Genomic DNA, 19,878 nt, shown 5'->3' with positions numbered 1-19,878 from the left:
CTAATGGAACAGCGAGTCTGTATGGAAAGTCTGAAGTCGGCAATGTTATTTGATTTTGTTTCGATGTACATACACCTAGCATAATGTAAAGCCATCAGCTGAAAGCCCGAACTCACGGGTAATGTCATTTTAGTTCCGAATATCCCCACAGAACAAACAGGTCTGCCAAAGTGGGTAAATATAATTCTATCTCCGAGCCACTGATGGGGACACAGTTACTGGCAGGATAATTTTACGATTTGTTTGCATCATCTGTGCGTTTGGGACTGTAGGACTTTGTAGAGTAGTAGATGATTACTGCTTGTGGGGCTGTAATGGTGGGTAAACATTGGCTTACAGAAGGTTGAAAGGCTAGTGTGGTTGATTATACAGCTAACAGTGTTGACTTTTCTGTGTTGAGTTTGTATTTGGAGTATTATGACATATTTTGTTTTATGGCTTCGTTTGAGCGATCGACTGATTTTGAACAAAATTGCATGTACAGTCCAAGCAAATTAGCTAGGAAAACAGGTCTGGATCTCTGTGCTGTGGGAATTTAGATTATAGTCGTACAATTAGGTAGGTACCTTAAAAGAAAAATTCTTTCTATGTAATTTATATTTTGTGTGTATGCTGTTAGTTATCATTGAGCCTCAGAGTGCCGCGGCCGTCCCTCGAAGGATGAACCTGCCTACCCTAATGCCTTTGATCATTGTGACATGTATATGAACATTCATTTCTCGTTGGCTTTTCAGCATATCTTTAAAAACCATATCTTCTTTTTGAATTCACTTTGCATAAAGGAACACTTTCACTGATCGAGTTGCAAATGGTCTGAAGGAACCCTCTGATGTGCAATAATCTCGTACTTGTTACTTTCGCTGTTGAGCGAAGCTTTCTAAGTGTCTGTTGACACATGCTTTACAGCGCTATTTACCCAATGGAAACTCATTCCATTTGCAAGTTTTAATTGGAATTTGAACTGTTGTCTGATTAAAAAAGGTAAATATTTAAAAAACATGGCATGTATTTACACCAACAGATGCTGCTCTTTGCAGGGAATGATTTGTTAGCGCTGGATTCTAGCTCAGTGTTGACACAAACCAGTTCACACTGAGTCATTGGTTTCCCTATCTATAGTCAATATCCGATTGTGTGATTTCATATTTAGGGGTGTCCTGTGTGGGCTGTGAGGGTCCCCTATTGTTTTTCTGAGGGTTCTTATCAGTTCCTTACTCTATGACAAACACATTTTTGAGTGTAAGTGTAGTGTCATATCCTGGCTGGATGGGTCTGTTATCACTTTTGTGTGTCACCTGGTTTTTTTTACCTGTTCAAAAAATTGCTGTGTTACACAGGTGGCAACTGACTTGTTTATTACAGACTGAAACTGAATCTTTTATTGATACTATTGATTGTCCAATCTCCATTCTGGACTCTCAGCAGCATTAAAACAGCTGTCCAGTTTCCTTTGATCAAAGGTGTCCTGTTTACAAGTTTAGTGAACCAAAAGTAGACTTATCTGAGATTATAGTACCGGTAACTGGATGTAAGTATGTACACTTGATTTCATGATAAAAGATTAACTATCATATAATCATCTTAAATTTGCGAAGTTTACAAAATTAGAAAATAAAAGTATAAATTCTTTATAGACCTGTGTAAATCATAATGGATGTCAAGGTGATTTCTTATATCTATATGCTAAAAGGCTTCTTTGTTTAAAAGTTTTATTTGAAATGCTGAGCTCTCTTCCTCTTCAATGTTGTTATAACTTGTGTTTGAAATAAGAAAATACGATATGAATGAACATTGCAGATGTCAGTTCCTGTCACTGCATAGAACTGGATTACACAGCAATTAAAGCATATGAGCCAATCAATGAACAAAAAACTAATTTGATTGTTTTTTATTATATCACCTCCTCCCCCTGGGTTTCCTGTGGAGCCCTGTGGGGAACTGGTTTTAGGGATCACAAGTCTATTCAAACAATTAGCCAGTCTATTCACCTATCTAAGATCTACTGAATCAGGTGTTACAGACAGGTGTGATTTTTGTCATTATATTGTTAGATAGGTGTTAACAAACTCCTCTGTTGTCAAAGGCAGGGATTAAAATCAAAGGCTTTGTTTGCTCTATTTGTTAAACAATTAGCATTTATTTGTGCCACAAAAAATCTCCAAGCTTTGCATACCCCGTAGATCATACATGTTTTACTAACATTTAGACCTTAGGGTAAGGGTTTTTATTTTTTAGTCTGAAATGAATCTCAAGCCTTTAGATGGATTTTTGTGAGGGATATTAGATACTTTGTTAGTGGTATGTATGAATATAGTTAAAACTTTTGTTTGTGCACATACTAGCATTGAAATGTTCTGGAGAAAATTCATGATGGGTATAAAGTTGTGTTGCTTTAATTAATACATGTACTACAAGTAATTTTAACCATATGAGCAATGCTACCATTTCTCTGTCACACACATGCTTTTCAGCATTTATCTCTTGTTCATCAAACTGTGATAAGAGTTTGTAACCCCCAACAATGGAGAGGTTGGTTAATGAGTGCTAATTACCCCTCATAAAAGAATGAAAATGTCAAAAAGTAAAGTTTTATGAGGTGTTGGCATTGCAAACCAGAGATATGACTGATAGAATTGGGTTTGCCGGCTAAGGAAAGGAGTGGGGGGGCCAAATTATCACAGGTAAAAACCTATCTACCTGAGTGATCTGGGTGCAATCTGTGGCAGACCGCTGAGCACATTCCCAAAACATGTTACATATTACTCGGAGGGGACCCCTTTATTTGTGCTTATTGGAGGCATTTACCAGTGCCGTAAAAAGATAATTGCTATGTTTAAGTGAACATTTGTGTAATATGAAATTCTCTTGGTTTTTTGTATATGAGGAAAAGGAGAGATAGAAAGTGTTATTACTCTGGATTTAGCTGCCATTGGGTTCCTTTGTTAAGCTCTATAACAATACCACATGATGGCAATTACATCCACTCAATTTTCTTCTCACAAAACTTGGTTACAAGATGTTATCAATGTTTCATCTCCAATTCAAAATCAGCTGACCAAAAACTTGAAAAATCACCTCCATGAGAATTTAATACCTTTTTCCACACAAAATATGGGTCTTTGATACCGAGAGTTAAAGGATATTTTTATGCATGGACGGAGCGACTGAGTTGATGTAAAGATAGCAGCCAGTTGTGTCTTTTACCTCGGGGGACCAAACTCCGCTATAACGAGGTATAGGATTTACTGAGATTTTTGGGGGTAAGAGCTTCAGAACAGGTGGCCCATGGCTTTGACTTGGTCCCTTTGATGAAGGTTATTGTTTGATATTGTTGACACACTTATTTATGACTGCATGTTGTGGTCTCACATCAGTGCCCACTGGTCATACATCGTTCGTTGTCAGGACAGGTGAGAAGTGATACCTGGCTCAGGTGTTGGCTTTATTATGATTCCCAAAGGTGAATTATGATATCTGACCTAGCAGGATCAATGGCTTTTGATTGAACCTTGTTTTTCTTGATATTTGATACCATAAGGGAAACATTTTTTGGAATAAAAGCCAAGGTAAATACTGGGTATTTCTGTCATAATTCAATATTCTCATTGTGAAATGATATGCAGCCAATTACCTTGAAATCTAATGTCAATAATATTTAACTTTTTTTGGGTTGGTGGGATGATTGATGGGTAATTTATAATTATTGATTTATTAATCTGACTGCATGGATATACTGAGATATATGATACATTCATTGCAGTAGCAGAATGCACAGAAATAGCTAGGATATATTGTTTGCAAATCATGCAATTTAATTTGGAAGGAGGTGTAATTGTATTGTGTATAAGCTAAGTAGAACAAACTTTTAATTTTGCTGTATTGGATACATAAGCCTGTTCTGTGATGAATTGGACCGACTTCATTATAGACCTATACTGTGGTCCCTATGTGTTGGTTTAGGACATACAGGAGATTGATTTTCGTCGGCAGTTGATGGATGTTGGCATAGTTCTGTTTTAATGCACTTCCTGCGAGAAATCCTGGGGGTCACCCTCTCCATTGTATAGGAGTCTGTAACTCAAACACAGACCAATTCCACCATATTGATTCTGATAACTCATCGTAATTATCAGTAAATACTACAGAAAAGGTTTATGGAAGATAAAAGGGTATTTTTCAAATATTATTTGATAAAGGAATAGCTATGGATATCATTATTAAGCTGTAAATGGTATGGATTTTATGACAGTTTTATTAGGAAAGCTCACCGATTGCTGTTTTATATCCACATATACTCCTATTAATTTCCTACAAATTGGCATGGAAGCTGGCATCAATATAGATACAGAAATTAATTATCAAACTTAATGTGACATTGAGAAATATCACACTTTTTGAAGTGTTAAAAAACCAAGGTATGTTGAATCGCATTTTTAGTTTCATGGATTTGGGGGGAAAAAATCGGATCATGATTTACCACATACGTTTTTCAAAACATGGATGCTTTATAATTCAATCAAATATTTTATTGTTTTGGGAAAGGGAAGTAACTTCTATGGTTTAGCCTAATGATGCTCGAAATTGTACTGATACATGTATTAACACTTGACTGAAAACAAAACTGTGGAGTGCCAATTTGTTTGTGCCTTTTAATGTGGTAATCTGTACAACAGGAGTTAATGAGGTGCTTCCAATGGTTCAAGCATACCAATGGCCCCCATTAAATTCAGTGTCAATATCAAACTGTATCTCCACTCAATACAACATGTAGAAGCGGTCAGCTCAGGTCAGATTTGCGGTATGTAGACTAGTATTGATTGTGGGGATCTGAGGCTTTTGGATGGATTGACCTGAAATGACCGCTTGACGACATCAGGAAATTGTTTCATTATCCTCCTCAGGTAGACTGCCAAATCATTATCACATGGAATAAATTACTGGAGCATGCAGCCATTGCTGCCTGTGAATAAATTGGACAGGCAGTGAGATTTATTTTTGGATGGAACCTTTTCAGAGAAATGATTTTAATGAGGAGAACTCAGAAATGACCATCTTAAGCCGAGCAGCTGAGATACACAGTTAGATTATCTCCCCTGGTCAATATTTGGACAAATGACTGACAATTACCATTATTTTGTGTGCATGATCGTTATTTTGTATCAGACTGGTGTTTATTTATTCAGTTGGTTTCATGGTCTATCTGCTCCGCTGCATGTTATCATATAACTATATAATTATTGCAGTAGCAGACTTTGACAATAAAACTGCATGCAGTTTTTAGCAAAATTATTATTCAATCTGAGTCTGATGAGTTATACTTTGTTTGCCTGTTATTATTTACAGCAGCAGAAGTTATGCTGTTGATTAAAACTTTGATCAATGAACGCAGAAAGTCATTCCAGTTCAGATAATCTCTTCCCATTGTCACACTGCCTCCAAGTTCTTGAGAAAGGAGTGTGTTGGTCATTTGTGTAAACAGAAGAGTACCACAATGTTTATTTTTAAATGTTAAGCAGTGGGAGAATGAAAGAAAATGCTGCAAAGGTTTTTTGTGTCTTTTCCGGTCATTGAGTTTGTTTATGGGAGAATTTTCCTTTCATTCCGAATACTGGCAAATAGGTGAGCTAACCTGCCGTAATGGTGTCAATTATGTGAACAATTTAAGTAAACAAACAGACAAACAAACATCGCGGACAAGAACAAATAGGAATTACATGAAGTTTGGTTATACTGATAAAAAGAAATTTCATACAGTATCTCATACCTCTAATAGCACACATGGTATTTGAAAAATTCTCTATGAAGAGTGTATATCTATATATATATATATTATATGAGCTCCAAACTTGTGTGAAATCCCTGATGCAAGGGAAATGTGCAGTCGATGATGTATTATTCATAGAAGAGTCTGTTTCTGCTGTTGTTCAACTTTTATACGTTAGACTTCTACTATCATGATAGACAGGAGTTGAGTTCACAGGACGCGCATTCAATACAAGTCGGTGTACAGTCAATACCATGCTTGTTGATCTATTAAAGGATGAGAGGGTAAAGCCGAGCGACGAGCATCCTCGCAACACATCGTAACAATAAACTTGTCTGATTTATATTCAATCTTTTTTACTCATTTTTTATTTTACTTCAGGTTTAAAAGAGAATAAATTAGTGACTTCTTACACCTGTATCGAGTGAACTTGCTTTATCTGGACTCTGGACAAATGACTTTATTCGTGGAGTGTTACTTATAAATGTTGTTAAGAGGATATTTAACTGACCGGTATAAGGATAATTCATCTACCTGGTACTTTTTTCCTGTGGATACCTGCAAGAACCATAGGTAAGAAGCTTGCACTTACTTTGTTAAGTTTTCAGCTTTCTCCTTTCATATGCACTAGAAGATTTGGATATTGATAAAAGATTAAAAACACACTTTGATTAAGCAGTTTATAATGGGGAATTTTCTTATGGATTACACAACACTTAAAAGAGAAAAATTGAAAATGAGCAGATGAACAATACCATGAAATGTTGGAAATAAGATGGTCTTTATGATAATGGATTATAATCTGTATCTGGCTGAGATATTAACACAACGTTGTCTGCAAAAAAAAGCCATATTGATTGAAAATAAAAGCCTAAAGTTTTAATACTGATTTATGAATAAAAAATATATTGGATGAAAAAAACAAAAAAATCTAAAAGCATATAATTTTGACTGCAGAGTTATTTAAACAGTACTTTCCTTTGCGTTATATTTTGAATTTGATTTATCAATTTACCGTAAATGATTGATGATTTTTTTTATATATATTTGAATTTTTTTTTCAAAAACCAAGATAATGAAATTTTGTACTTTAATCAAGCTTTGATACATCCATTCATTTATGGTTTTTTGAGCATTCACTCCTGTTAGTATGTACAAATTGATTTTGTGATTAAATAACAAAGCACTGTGGAACAAATATCAGCCCTATTATAAGGAAAGCCAATCACGAGCTTCATCCATTATGGAGATTTCTCCTTCAGGAATCCCCTAGGAGACACATTGGACGATTATTTTTTTTACTTTGTTTCTATTGTCATTGACTATGGAGTGCAGGGACAAGAAAGATTGGGGTTTATTAAAAATTAATACCAGCATGTAAAAGCAGTCACAATTTATGTAATGTACCATGGCAGACCACTGAAATATTGATAAGTATAGTTGGAGGGTCTCCTTTATTAAGTATACTAGCCTCTTTTCTATGGCTGATTGCAACGGCAGAATATCAATGAATGGAGAAATTAACAATTATTGTTTTAGATCATGTTGACTTTGGAATAATTAAGGCACATGAAAGTGGTATAGAAACAAAATACATGTTCCCAGTGCATGCTAGATGCTGCAAACGTAGTGCAGTCTGACTTTGATCATTTGAACACTGCGACGTAAGAAATAAATAATAGGGATTGTGAATAAATTGATTAGTGACTCTTGCTCTTTGTTAAAGCAAAAGTTTTTGGTTTATCTGCGCGAGGACTTGCATGTAAAAGAGAATAAAAGAGAATGTATCTCACCGAACATTGCATGACTGACTTCCTTTTCCTGGAAGCTCGTGTCAGCTGCAAATTGATTGAATGAATTTACTCTAGCAGATATTTTATTAAAACGATTTACAACTCGGAGGGGAAAAGATCTTGGGAATTTCTGAGTTTGCTGAGAGAAAAGGAAAGAAAAAGGGAGTTCTCTTATTCTCTGACATGACCTGTTCAATATTTCTTGTTTAACTTGGAAGTCCATTGAAAGATTATTGTTTGTCAAAACAGTAGATTTCAAAATAGAGAAGACAGCAGCATTTGATGGAGAGAGAGAGAGAGAGAGAGAGAGAGAGAGAGAGAGAGAGAGAGAGAGAGAGAGAGAGAGAGAGAGAATGTGGAATTTCTTGAGGTCCCCTTGAGTATCATGATTGAGAAACACAGCATACTTGAGTGCAATGAAAAGCCGGTTTTCTTTAGGACTGTGATGCTAATGTTTTGCATATTAAGACTTGATCCACTGCCTATTGTTTCATTGATTTTCCTTAAACATGCCGGAATTCATCTCTTGGGACTTGCTGGAATATTATATTTTGTAAGTCTGCTTTTTAATGCAAGAATGAAATCTAGGCACTTGATTTGGAAGATAAATAAAGATGCTATTGACATTTCCATAGAAACTTGGTTTTCGCTTGCTTGAATTAAGTACTAAGTCTTTGGGTACAGGAAAATATTTCCCTTTTATTTAATTTTTTTGGATTAGCTAAAAAATACTCTTTGAATGAAAGTGGAAGTAAGTTAAAGTAACTTTTTTAAACCAGAGAAAGGTTTTAACATATTCAATTTATAATTTGCCTTTTGATGTTTTAAAAATTAACTAGGCCTAAACTTTGATGTTGCAATAAATTGGGAAAAATTTAGTATAAATGTATAAATAATCTCAGCATATAATTCATATCTTTTGCAGAATTTTATGAGTCACATCAAAAAGGGACCAATTACAAAGCATTTTATCACATCTTGTCTTAGTTAAGTGTACATGTCTTATAAGCCAGAGAAAAATTTAGAAGATCAGACTGATTTCAGCAGCAAAAAAACATTGTAAGCAAGATAAAGTTTCTTTTGTAGAATGACAGCATTGGTGTGCCCTATGTTATTCACAACTTTCAAGTTTCCATATGTCTGGTTGTTTTGTCCACAGAGCTCATGTAGATGGCATATCTCTCCCCCATTACTCCTGTTTCATTCCAGCTGTGAGTCAGTTTCTGGGGTGATAAGAACACCAGTGACAGACTTGGGATCTCCCCGGGGCTTGTTGATACTGGGAGAATGGCCCAGTAAGCTTCCTCGCTATCTCTGCAGTATTTATGTCACCTTTCCCTCAGGAATTCCCATTTACCTCCCTGCCAAATGCCAGCCCAAGGTCTTTATCTTTGCTGAGGGGCCTAACTGAAATTACTCCTGTTAATTGGAGTAATATATAAGTGCCAATATATATGTCAATAACAATGTGTCCTATCCGATTGCAAACAGGTAAAAACAACAGAGGTCATGAACTTTGACATAAACTCAAGGACACACCTTGGGCCTCACCACCCAGCTATATTATATGTTGTCAGAGGAAAATCAGTGCTCTATAGAGGTTAGAATTCCCCTAAATCAGCTTGGAGTCTAGGGAATTAATCTAAAATTCGAAGAAAAAAAAATGTTATTTTAGATATGCCAAGTTTATGTTGCAGTCACATTAAATCTCAGGTCTGTGGCATGAAATTGCAGCTTGGTAAGAAAGTTTGGTGATAATATGTTTACTTCAGTCTCAGTTTATGAGACATGTGTATGGCTGTGCCATTCTCTTTCTTGCTGTTCCATGTTTGAGACCCTCAGTCGCAGAATGTTGAAGGGGGCTGGCAGTTATGTGGGAATCACACAACTTGGGGTCTCACAAAGAAACAGCTGGCGTACTTGTTTATAGTTTAGCACTTTTGTTTTTTCACCTGGGTTTTGTTTCTGATAATTGCAATGGAATTGTCTTGATTGCGTAATTGCAGAGCAAAGAATTTCCGCAAAATTTTGCAGCTTTTTGGCTAAAAATGTTAGCAATTGAAAGAATTATAAATAAATCATATTATTACATAAAAATAAGGAAGTCATTAAAAAAAGCTAAAAGATAATATTTCCTTTCTGACATAAATTTCTGAAAGTAAACGGAATATCTTTGTCAGCTTCAATATCCATGTACTTAATTATCATATATTGATGAACCATATGTGCATGTAGTTATTTTGGCCGACATGTAGCTTGGAAAATCTTGTGAATTTCCTTTTAAATGATTATTTTAAATACTTTTAAGGGGGATTTTAAGTTAAGCATTAACATTATGACTTCATGAAAATAGGAGCACTTTCAAATCATACTATCATAAGGGAAATTACTGCAGTGTTCAATGTTTAACTTATATTTAATGCTATGGTCCTATTTGCTGAAATTAAAGGAATTTGTTTTTTGTGAATTTGCTTACGTTGCAGTTGGTGAAATCAGCAGGAGTCCTCAAAGTTGCATGCATATTAATTCTGCTTTTCATAAAATGGTTGCTTAAAAATGATGAACCGCTTCCTCTTGAAGGAGAAACAATCTGTCTGAGAAGAAACAAAGTCCATCAATTTGTATTAGTGATTCCCTGGGTAATTGGTCCCTCTCCATTTAATGGGGAATGCAGTGTGCTGCAGGGAGCCTGGCATGCTGCATTAGAGGGGGGCCAAGTCCTGATGCATATTATCATTTAATCATAATAACTATGTGCCGTAATGTCTGGTTCTTTAGTGGGCAATTGTTATTTATTGGCAAACCTAAATGGGACACAAGAAATGAAAATGTCACCAACTCCACTACCTAAATTAGGGAGACATGGAAATGGGCGAATATGAGTCTTTTATAAAGAGACTTCGAAATGATGGTAATTACAGCTATCAAAACGTCAGTGATTTTAACTGACGATAATAAATAAAAAACACGATTTAAATACATGTTCTCATTGTAAAGGGAAATGATTGAGACAGTGTTATGGCTTTGATGTAATATCTATGTGAAGTTATCTATTGCTAAATCATGTCGTGAGATAAATGCTCCCCCCATGTGGCTTGCCTTTAAGACACACTCCCTCTGCAGGGGTCAAGGGTCACAAATGTGTTGCACTAAGTTGATTGGCTGTTTTTGTTTATCACTTCTTGGAGGACCTGCAGCTGAGAAATATTTGTTAATGGGGGAAACTATTCTGATAGTCTGTTACTCAGGGAGTATTATATAATTTGTACTGGAGCAAGTTTGTTGTGATAGCACATGGCGAATTAGGCATTGTACTTTCAACTGGATAAAACTTCGAAAACATGAGTTCCAAGTGTGAATGAACAATACAGTGTGCTTCTATATCCGATGCTGCATGGGTAAGCAGTCTTGATATAAAACATCACTCTAAACTTGTTATTCGATACTGATGTTAATAATGTGAAGATACAAAATTAAACTTCAAAGGTGTCTATTTAAAAAAATTCTTATAATATATATTTTTTAATTTTCATTTTTTCTGAGATTTTTTATTAAAAACTCAGATTGACTTTATCTGTGTCAATAACGGTAATCATCCTGCATGGAAAAAGGTATTCGTTAAATGGAATTTTTGGCATCAAGTTTCCTGTATGTCAGACAGGTTATCGTTTCATGAAGTTCGCAAGGTTTAAAACTTTATCTGGAGAAGGCTAGAAAATCCAATTATTAAATCCAATAAAGTTTCTTGTGGTGTAACAATGCAATATGGAGAGTCCCGCCACTAGAAAGGTCATCAACGGCCTGACTTTATTTCCATACACAGTAACTCTATTATTTGGAGTCTTTCAGAGACAGTTTAGAAGATAATTGAATTTCTTTTCATAAAATGTCATATTCATTGCTCAGTCAATTGAGAAAAAACATTAACTTTTGATGACTGTTGTGAACTCTAAGCTTTCGCTAGCAGGGAAGTGTTTAGAGACTGCGGCAGGTTCTTTTTATTGGTGCCCTGTTGGGCAGTAAAACTGGTGCCCCTGTGCAGTGGTCAGCAAGCTAATCAGCCTGATCCTTGCTTTATGGTCCTATGGAGGATTGCCTGGAAAAGATTACTGATTGAATTACTGAATTAAAATGCAGAGAGGAGAACAGGTGCCCCAGTCATGGGGAAGTGGCCAGACATAAAAATGTCATAAAACAGACTGACCGAGACCCAGTTCCCTAAATCAGGCAGATACTGAGCACTTTACTAAATCTAGCTGATACTGACCAGTCTAGGTCTGCAAGGAACCTCACTAAATCAACCCCGAGCCTGCCTCTTATCAGACAGACTGGACCAGAATTTCCTCTGATTGCCGACCATTAAATCATTTAGCTGACAGCTGTTGATTTTCTTTGCTTCAAAAAGTTCAATGATGTGGAATTATACCAATACTATCCTGTGCATCGAAATAGCTATAGACTTCTTTGTAATGTCAACAAGTGATTTGCTGAATTAACCTGTGCTTGACATGGAATGTAAACCAGGGCTGGTATCTAATAGCTTCAAAGAATGCCAGCCGAACACTCTCTTTTGATCGTAGGTGAGGCATGTTACACCTCTTGTTTGTGTAATAGTTGAACTATCCCAATATACCCTGTCTGTGTAAATATACATCTAATGGAAACCAGTCCTCCAATTAGGGTTGTCTGGTCAGTGTTATATATATACACATAGAGGTTTAGTTTTATCATCACTGAAAATTAAGGTGCTTAACCTATGTAACAAATGAGAATAGAATATTTAGTTGCTCTTAGTAAAATACATTTCACAATAAAATTGCCAAGTTTTTGCTGCATTACTGGAGGTCCAAGGAGTAAAATTACTAATTAGCACAACAAGTTGTAGTGAGGGCAGTTAATGCCAGCTTCAGTAATGATTCGTTGCTGATTTAACAAGATATTTTTTATCATCTTCAACTATCAGATCATGATAAGGCTTCACTTAAAACAAAATATAAAAATTGGCCTCAGCACGTGCGATTCATTGAAGTATGTACGTGTATCACTTCTTATGTATACTTGCATAATTAATCACACTCTCAATGTTTAAACCGAAGAGCCAAGAAACCCTTAACAACTGTACAGACACAAAAAAAGATGTTTATAATTCAGAGTCTGAAATTCAGACAGGAGCAATACAGATGTTCCTCAGGATTCAGAAGAATTCAACCTGACCCAGAATTTAAGAATTCATATGTATCTCTGACAGGTGCATGTAAGGGTACTATGTGAATTGGTCGAAAGTTTTCATGATGCCATAAACCAATATCTTCATTACCAAAGAAATTGATATAATTTAGTAAATATGATTCCCGGATTTACAGGCCAATTTTTAATAGAACCTTTTAGCTTTATCAGTGTGCCAACAAATTGCACTACAAACAGAAGATGTGCACTGTAAGGCATTACCAGAAAAATTGTCTTATTCTGTGCCAGCTATATGACAGAATATGGGTTCATATATGAAAGGATAAAAATAGTTTGAGAATTAGCTACTAAAATTGTGCTTAGAGAGAGAGAGAGAGAGAGAGAGAGAGAGAGAGAGAGAGAGAGAGATATTCTCCATCTAGGTTTATATTCCTGTCTCATTATTTCAAACACATTTTTTTTAATATTACAGAAATAAAGATTTTTCTGCCTGACTCCAATAGCACAAAGATTGCTAGTGGACAACCTGATATAATAATGGTATTGAAATGTTCTGCTTTGTAAAATTATATTATAGTTGCTTATCAAGAATTGTGTGGAATAGAATTACTCCCTTGGCAGAAATATACAATGCATGTATTTCTACATCTTTGATGAAATCTTCTTAGATTGAATTTCAAAGAAGGATTTGGTGAAATGTTTGATTGTTTTCCATTGGACCATATAGGTTTGGGAGTAGGGAGTTGATTTCCTATGGATATTAGCCGGTCACAGTGAGCGGTTTGTCAAAGATTTCTTGTTTTACAGAGAGCATGATTGAGTATGCTTCACTGTGAAGAGAGATGATAAAAAAATGATGACAGTTCCTAGATTTGTGATGTTTGTATTTAATTACAGAGAACAGGTATCTCTGGAGGGCAATGTTACAGACCAAAAGCAGATTGGAAATCAATAGTTAGGGTGAAACATTACATTAATTAAATATCCACTCTCCAATATCACTCTATCAATATTGTACCAAGTTTGGGACCATCATCTGGTCTTGAGTTTCCCACCATAAACCATTGGTCAGTTGGTAAGAATCTGTTTACACTTTTCAAAATTTTGACCATTAAGTCTTCATCTCAAATGTTGGTACAATACTAGGGCATAAAGTGTAATGACCTGCAGATGTCAAGGGATTGGAGTTAGAAAGTTTACAGTGTTTTAAAAGATCTGATGAAAATGAATTGCTGGTTAATGAAATCTTGTTTAGAGTAGCTCCAAATATTTATTTTGAGTGCCGAGGGTAATGACTCTGACACAGAACAGTTTGTTGACTGTCTTGTAAACACTGCTCACAAACTCCGGAGACATTTTGGATACTTATCAATCATTTCCTTCACCTGACCAAAATCTAGTGATATCAGTTTGATGCTCTGCCCCATCCAGCAGTGTTTGTATGGGAACTTAGGGAGCACTTGGCTCGGAGGACGGTGGGTTCTGCTTCTACTGATGACCCCAGGGTTACACGGATTGCTAAGTCTCCTGCTATTGTTTATGTGAGTTCAGCATGCTTTCTCCCCATGTCATCTGGACAGGATCCAATTTGTCAGTAATAAAAAAATAACTCATTTTTCTTTCCATTGAAAAATGCGTACAGAGACCTGGATTTCACTGCAGTAATGATACGCTGTATCTAACTCCATCACTCACAAAAACTCAGAGGTGTAGGATTTTGAACTGTGTTTCTGTGAAATGTTTTATGGAGACTTTTTATTTGGGAATTTGAAGAAAATTATTATGTCTCGTGTTACTAAGAACAATTTCTTCCTTGTGCAACTCTTAGCTTGAGATCATAACAGTGCCCAAGTGCTTTTTGCATGTTTGTGAGAATTTTAAATATCTTTCACCCCAAGTGTTGTTTTTCTTGAAGTTAAGACTTTTTACAAGGACTTGAGTGGAAAACAAGATGGATTGGAAATGATTTTGTTATGAGTCCTTGAATTTCAACAATTCAAACATGGGAATCTAAACAAATTATTAAGGTAAGGATCAGATTGAGTACTTTTTAAAAAGAAATATTAGATTTACAATTGCTTGTGATTTAAAATGTTCTGTAGTGTTCTACTTTACACAATAAGTGTAAAAAACAGTATTCCAAGTGTAAATCAAGAGTTTTTTGTATGTTAGTTAGAGGAGCAGAACCATTGCACCATGTAAGATAAGTTAATTTGAAACCTATCTGTTTGCTTAGCCTGTGTCAATCTTTGACATTTCATGAAATCTTGTCTAATCTGGGATGCTGTTTGGGTCTGCCATGGACAAATTATCTAACAATAAAGGTTAGTGAGGCAAATTTTAGAGTAACCCAGATACCATGTAAATGGTTTATATTACTATCATTGGTTTCTCTCTCTGCTCTTCTCTCATTCTCTCCTGGATAAGATAGGATTACCCATGTCAAGTATTTCTCAGGGAAAGAAGGAGAAATTGTAGCTGTCAGGTAGTAAGAAATGATACAGAATATCTGTAATTCTGGGTAAGGATCAGCATGGTATCAGGGATGTGGTAGAGGCATCTTCTGTTCCTAACAGCTGGGTCTCAAGTCATCTCACTGAGATTGGCTGTAATCAGCCCACTAATGACTAAATCACATGGTAGATATATATACCAGGTAGCGGTTTAGATGGAAAAAATGGAGTTTTTGTTATAGGGTCGGACTGACATACTTTTCTCTAAGTGGCGAGACAAGCATTTATTTAAGAAATGAGGAGAGAAACCATATTTCCAGGGATCCCTATAGCTTTATGTGCATAATGTTTATCCGAGATGTATTGATAGCAGTTAAAAGGTGAAACATGGCAGAATTTTTCGGAACATAAATCCTCCGCAATTGTCAGACCTAGCAGGCAGTGGGTGTCTGATTTCATGGCAAGGAAAAAAACAATGGTAACAATCTAGCATTTAATCAGATATAATTGTGATCCTGGAATTTTACTGCCAGGGATCTCTCTCTGAGAGTTGCCAGCACTTTTGGGAAGAGATATGGTTTATGCATTGGGTTTGTTGGAACATGGCTCTCTGTCATCAAAAGCAATAGTTTTGCATTAGGGATTCAGTAAACCCAGATGCGTTGAGGATGGTCCCTGATGATGGAGGAATTGTATCCCATTATCACCTCTCTCCCTCCCAAGTACTTTCACTCCTATCATCTGCTCTATCCAAAACATTTGGTTGTGACGGAAATCCCCAGCTCTCAGCATGCTTAGTACATGTATTAGTCTATAGAGCCAACAGCAATGCTTGAAATTACTGTAGCTTGCATCATTATTTTAGAAATAAAATTAAGCTTGTATTTTCCTGTTGAAATAGATAAATATTATCAAGTGCTCTCAAATGCAGTGAAACCTAAAATAAAATGACAAAGAATGGTAAATGGCTGTAAATGAGGCGTCTTTGGTAACAAAGATTGTTCCATTTTGTAGCAGCTTAACTGCGGCCCATTGATTTCAGAGCTCATTAAACCAGAATATAGGTATCATACTGAAGCTCAATGGAAGCAGGTTCTCCTTGTGGAAACAAGAGAATGTCTCAGATTCAGGCAACCAGTGTTCATCCAAGATCTATAGCTGCCAGTGTATTTCAAGTTCTTTCTGTTGCTGGCAGTGTATAATCTCTAAGACGCATAATAGTTCATTATCTGAGGAAAAATTTGTTAGATTTTTTAGATTTTCATGGTATTGAATTAAGAATTGTTTTTATGAAGGATGCATAATATCCTGCCTTTGCTATTTACAACCTGGAGTCTGATCTTGTTATCACAAACTTCAAACAAGTTAACTTTATCAAAAATAACCATGTTATATATCTTTCAAAAGGGTTTGGTCAGTACAACATGGCAAAATGTGCAGCATGTTATGTTTACATCATTTTAATCATTTTATGGTTCCCTTTATCTATATATCTATTATCCTTGATCTGTAGTTATTCATATTTTGAGTTTTCCTGAATTCATATGTTCAAAAGAATAGGATGTACATCAGTTGATGGATCTCAGTTTTGTGTGCACCCAGTCAGTTTGCCCCTTGCTCCTGTCATGTACAATCCTTGTCATCAGCAACTGCATCAGTGACTTGTGTGGCGACTCATGTGTGGAGATGGCTATCTTGGCACCACAAGGAGGCCAACATCTTCCTGACAAGACCCCATGCCCCACCATGAAAATTTGATAATGCTGGCCATTTATTGTTTTGCTGTTTTTTGGAATTGGAGGAGGGATGCATGTTCTGTTTGGGCTTGTTCAATATATCTGTCAAAATTTAAATTTGAATGCTATTAAAAGTACAGATAGAAAAACATGCACATAAATACGCAGATTAAAGACAGTAATTCAAAAAAAAAATTGTAAAGAAGTTATTTTTAGACCTTATGTCTGTTATGTTCTCCTATTGTCATGGATTGTGTAATTGAGACAGAACCCACTGAATATTTTGTTGAAGTGGAATTTTGAGAAGAATTTCCCCTGAGAAAGTTCTTCACTACAAAGTGAAGTACACACATTAATAGACAATTCATCTACAAGTCTGATGCTGCCTCTCCACACCAGGGAACAAATAGGGAATCTGAAAAGATAAGTAAGTGAATTGGCCGGCAGCATTGATTTTTTGTCTCTCTCTCTCTCTCTCTCTCTCCTCTCTCCGTTGTGAGATTGGTTGTGAAGAATTTGATGTTCTTCATCTCAGAAATAAGACAGAACTATGACAAGCATAGCATACAAAAAACAGACAAAGTGATGGGAAACAAAAAAAAAGCAAATAACATTTCTCTGTATCAGGCCCTGGAACAGCATTTGCACATTTTGTCTGGCAAACCTCTACAGTTTATGATGGACAGTGATGAAAATGAAGTCTGATCGAATCCCTGAGTGTTGCAGGGAATTGTTCTAAGCTCTCTCTAAAATTATTATCCTCCTGTGGTAATTTGAACAGAAGAGGGAAATGATTGACTGTTGAATGTCAAACACGGGGTCCCATGGGAAAGCTGATGTTACCAAAACCAGAATTCATTGGACACCATTCAAATGTCCACTTTTAAGTGATGGGATGTCTCAGGGGTTTTGATTGGTCAATAATTTGTCACATTGAGTTAGCAAGCAGCTTGTAGAGTCATGTAGTCCATGTTGAAAGTTTGATAAATCATTACCCTAGCAGTTGATGCAAAGTTTAGCAGTTTTAACCAGAACAAAGTTACTATTCTTGGAGAAAAAGCAGACATTCATGAGATAAATATCAAGTAAAGAGCAATATTTACAAACATCTTGTATGTTTTCACCATCAGTGTATGTCTAGCCATTTATCATATGCTTGTTTTCATAACATGTATATTAATGATACTATTCCAGCCCTTTTCATCTCTCATCCCTTTCCATGTATATACATGTCTTGAGGGGCTGTAATATCCTGGACCAATCTAAACTGTCAGAGGATTCAGAGACATTGGCTCACTTAATGACCCTAGATATACTCCAGATGGACAGTCAAGATCATAAGAGAACCCTGTATGAAACTTCACCTGAATTATAAACAAGGAAGAAATGTTTCCCCCATTAATAATTAATACAGAGCTGGTTTTGTTAATCAGAGCCTGGCTGGCATTTGCAGGGTTTGTTCATTGGAGGGTGGGACAGAGCCACACACACTCAGTGGACTGTAATCTGACTGTAATCGTTTGATGAGGACTGTTTATTAGGGGATGTGTCAGAGTTAATTAATTACTATGTTGATATGGTCCCTGGACGGGGGACACTGTGAGACTGTGTGCATGTAAGTGATGTGAAATCCTGACACAGGTCTAAGTATTTTTGTTGTTAGACTATTTATGATTCGATTCTTTTAAGAATGCATGTATTAATGTAATTTGAGAGAGAGAAAGAGAGAGAGAGAGAGAATAAACTTAAAAAGGCATCTGTAAAAATGGCAAAATCACTGGAATACTGTTGTATTTTATTAGAATCTCCTGGGATTATTAGAAGGCAAAGAGAGATCGTATTTCATATAATCTGTGTAGGTATTGATTTGGTCAGTTGTGGAGCTCGGTAAATTGGTCCTCTTTTTTATTTCCTCCCCGCGATTTTTTGCCATATAGCAAAAATGCCTACATTGAGAAATGGCTATCTGATATGATGTTCTATTTTGGTGGTGTAATGGAGTCGTAAGTAAATGACCAAAAGTGGTTAGCTGTTTGTTGAAATTGTTAACTGTAGACCAGGATAGGAAAGGCAATAGGCTGATGGTAACAGTAATCAATTAAAGTAATGAATTTGTACTTCAGTCCTCAATCAAGGATCTGTAGAATTCCGGTCACAGAAGGAAAAAACAACAAAATGCTTGACTAGATGTGATGTTTGCTGAGGATATTGGGGCATTAGTTATCTGTTATTCATTGCAGTTTGATTTGAATTTTATTGCTCAAGCTTTGTTAGATAACCACTGTTCGGACTCTTATCGGCACACAGCTATCTGTAAATCTGCACTTTTCACCTTAGAAGAGCAGAGTTTTGGAAATGTGTAGCAGACCTGCAATTTCTAGAGTATGTTTTTTGTTCCAGCAGTTTGTGTGGCCACCTATCATACTTGTCTGACGGTTAATAACTTGCGATACAAAGCTGACCGAGTAAATGCCACTCCTAGCAATACTGCACATGTTTGATGCATAATCCTGCTAAATTTCATTATTCCCCATAGTACCAGCATAGCATTAATTTATACCGGTATAATAAAGAACCATTTTAACAAGGCCTTGGACTCTCAGTAAGACATTACTATCTATTTCTTGCTTCAAAACAAGTTAAAATTGATGTTGGTTGTTCGAGCGAAATATACACTGATTGGGATTGCTAATCTTAGCTCAAAAGCCGGACAAGTCTTGTTGATTTCAAAGAGCCTTGGATGAGTGGCCAGCAATGAAATAGACAGGCCTACGTCACACTGCTGTTTGACACCAACTACCCCAAGCCCAAGCTCCTGTTAAAATGGTTATAATGGAATTAATTTATATAGAAAAGGAATGCTTTTAGTGCAAATAGTAATTTGAAATAATCTTTTTATTTGTAGATGGAATAGTACCTCACAATGACATGATATCTGCTGAAAG

The 19,878-nt window shown here is 36.0% G+C and overlaps 1 protein-coding gene across 19 annotated transcripts in view; it reads left to right on the top strand.

The window, feature by feature from the left end:
- LOC128192635 (teneurin-m-like) overlaps nucleotides 1-19,878 on the top strand; it is a 69,395-nt gene that overhangs the window by 18,339 nt on the left and 31,178 nt on the right. For 11 of the 19 annotated variants that reach the window (XM_052865487.1, XM_052865495.1, XM_052865496.1 and 8 more), the window contains 2 exons: nucleotides 6,146-6,337; nucleotides 19,839-19,878. The exon at nucleotides 19,839-19,878 is cut by the window's right edge and continues 241 nt beyond it. The gene's annotated coding sequence lies outside the window, so the exon portion shown is untranslated. Of the gene's footprint in view, nucleotides 1-226; nucleotides 559-2,276; nucleotides 2,299-3,244; nucleotides 3,261-3,350; nucleotides 3,567-6,145; nucleotides 6,338-10,748; nucleotides 10,956-14,114; nucleotides 14,772-14,887; nucleotides 15,069-18,096; nucleotides 18,549-19,838 lie in introns of those variants that run through there. The other 8 variants (XM_052865483.1, XM_052865486.1, XM_052865484.1 and 5 more) reach the window with 8 other exon arrangements.

The sequence above is a fragment of the Crassostrea angulata genome, chromosome 7, assembly GCF_025612915.1.
Source record: "Crassostrea angulata isolate pt1a10 chromosome 7, ASM2561291v2, whole genome shotgun sequence".
NCBI classification, from domain to species: Eukaryota; Metazoa; Mollusca; class Bivalvia; order Ostreida; family Ostreidae; genus Magallana; species Magallana angulata.
The sequence above is the reverse complement of the archived record's forward strand: the minus strand, read 5'-3'. Positions and strand labels throughout refer to the sequence as shown.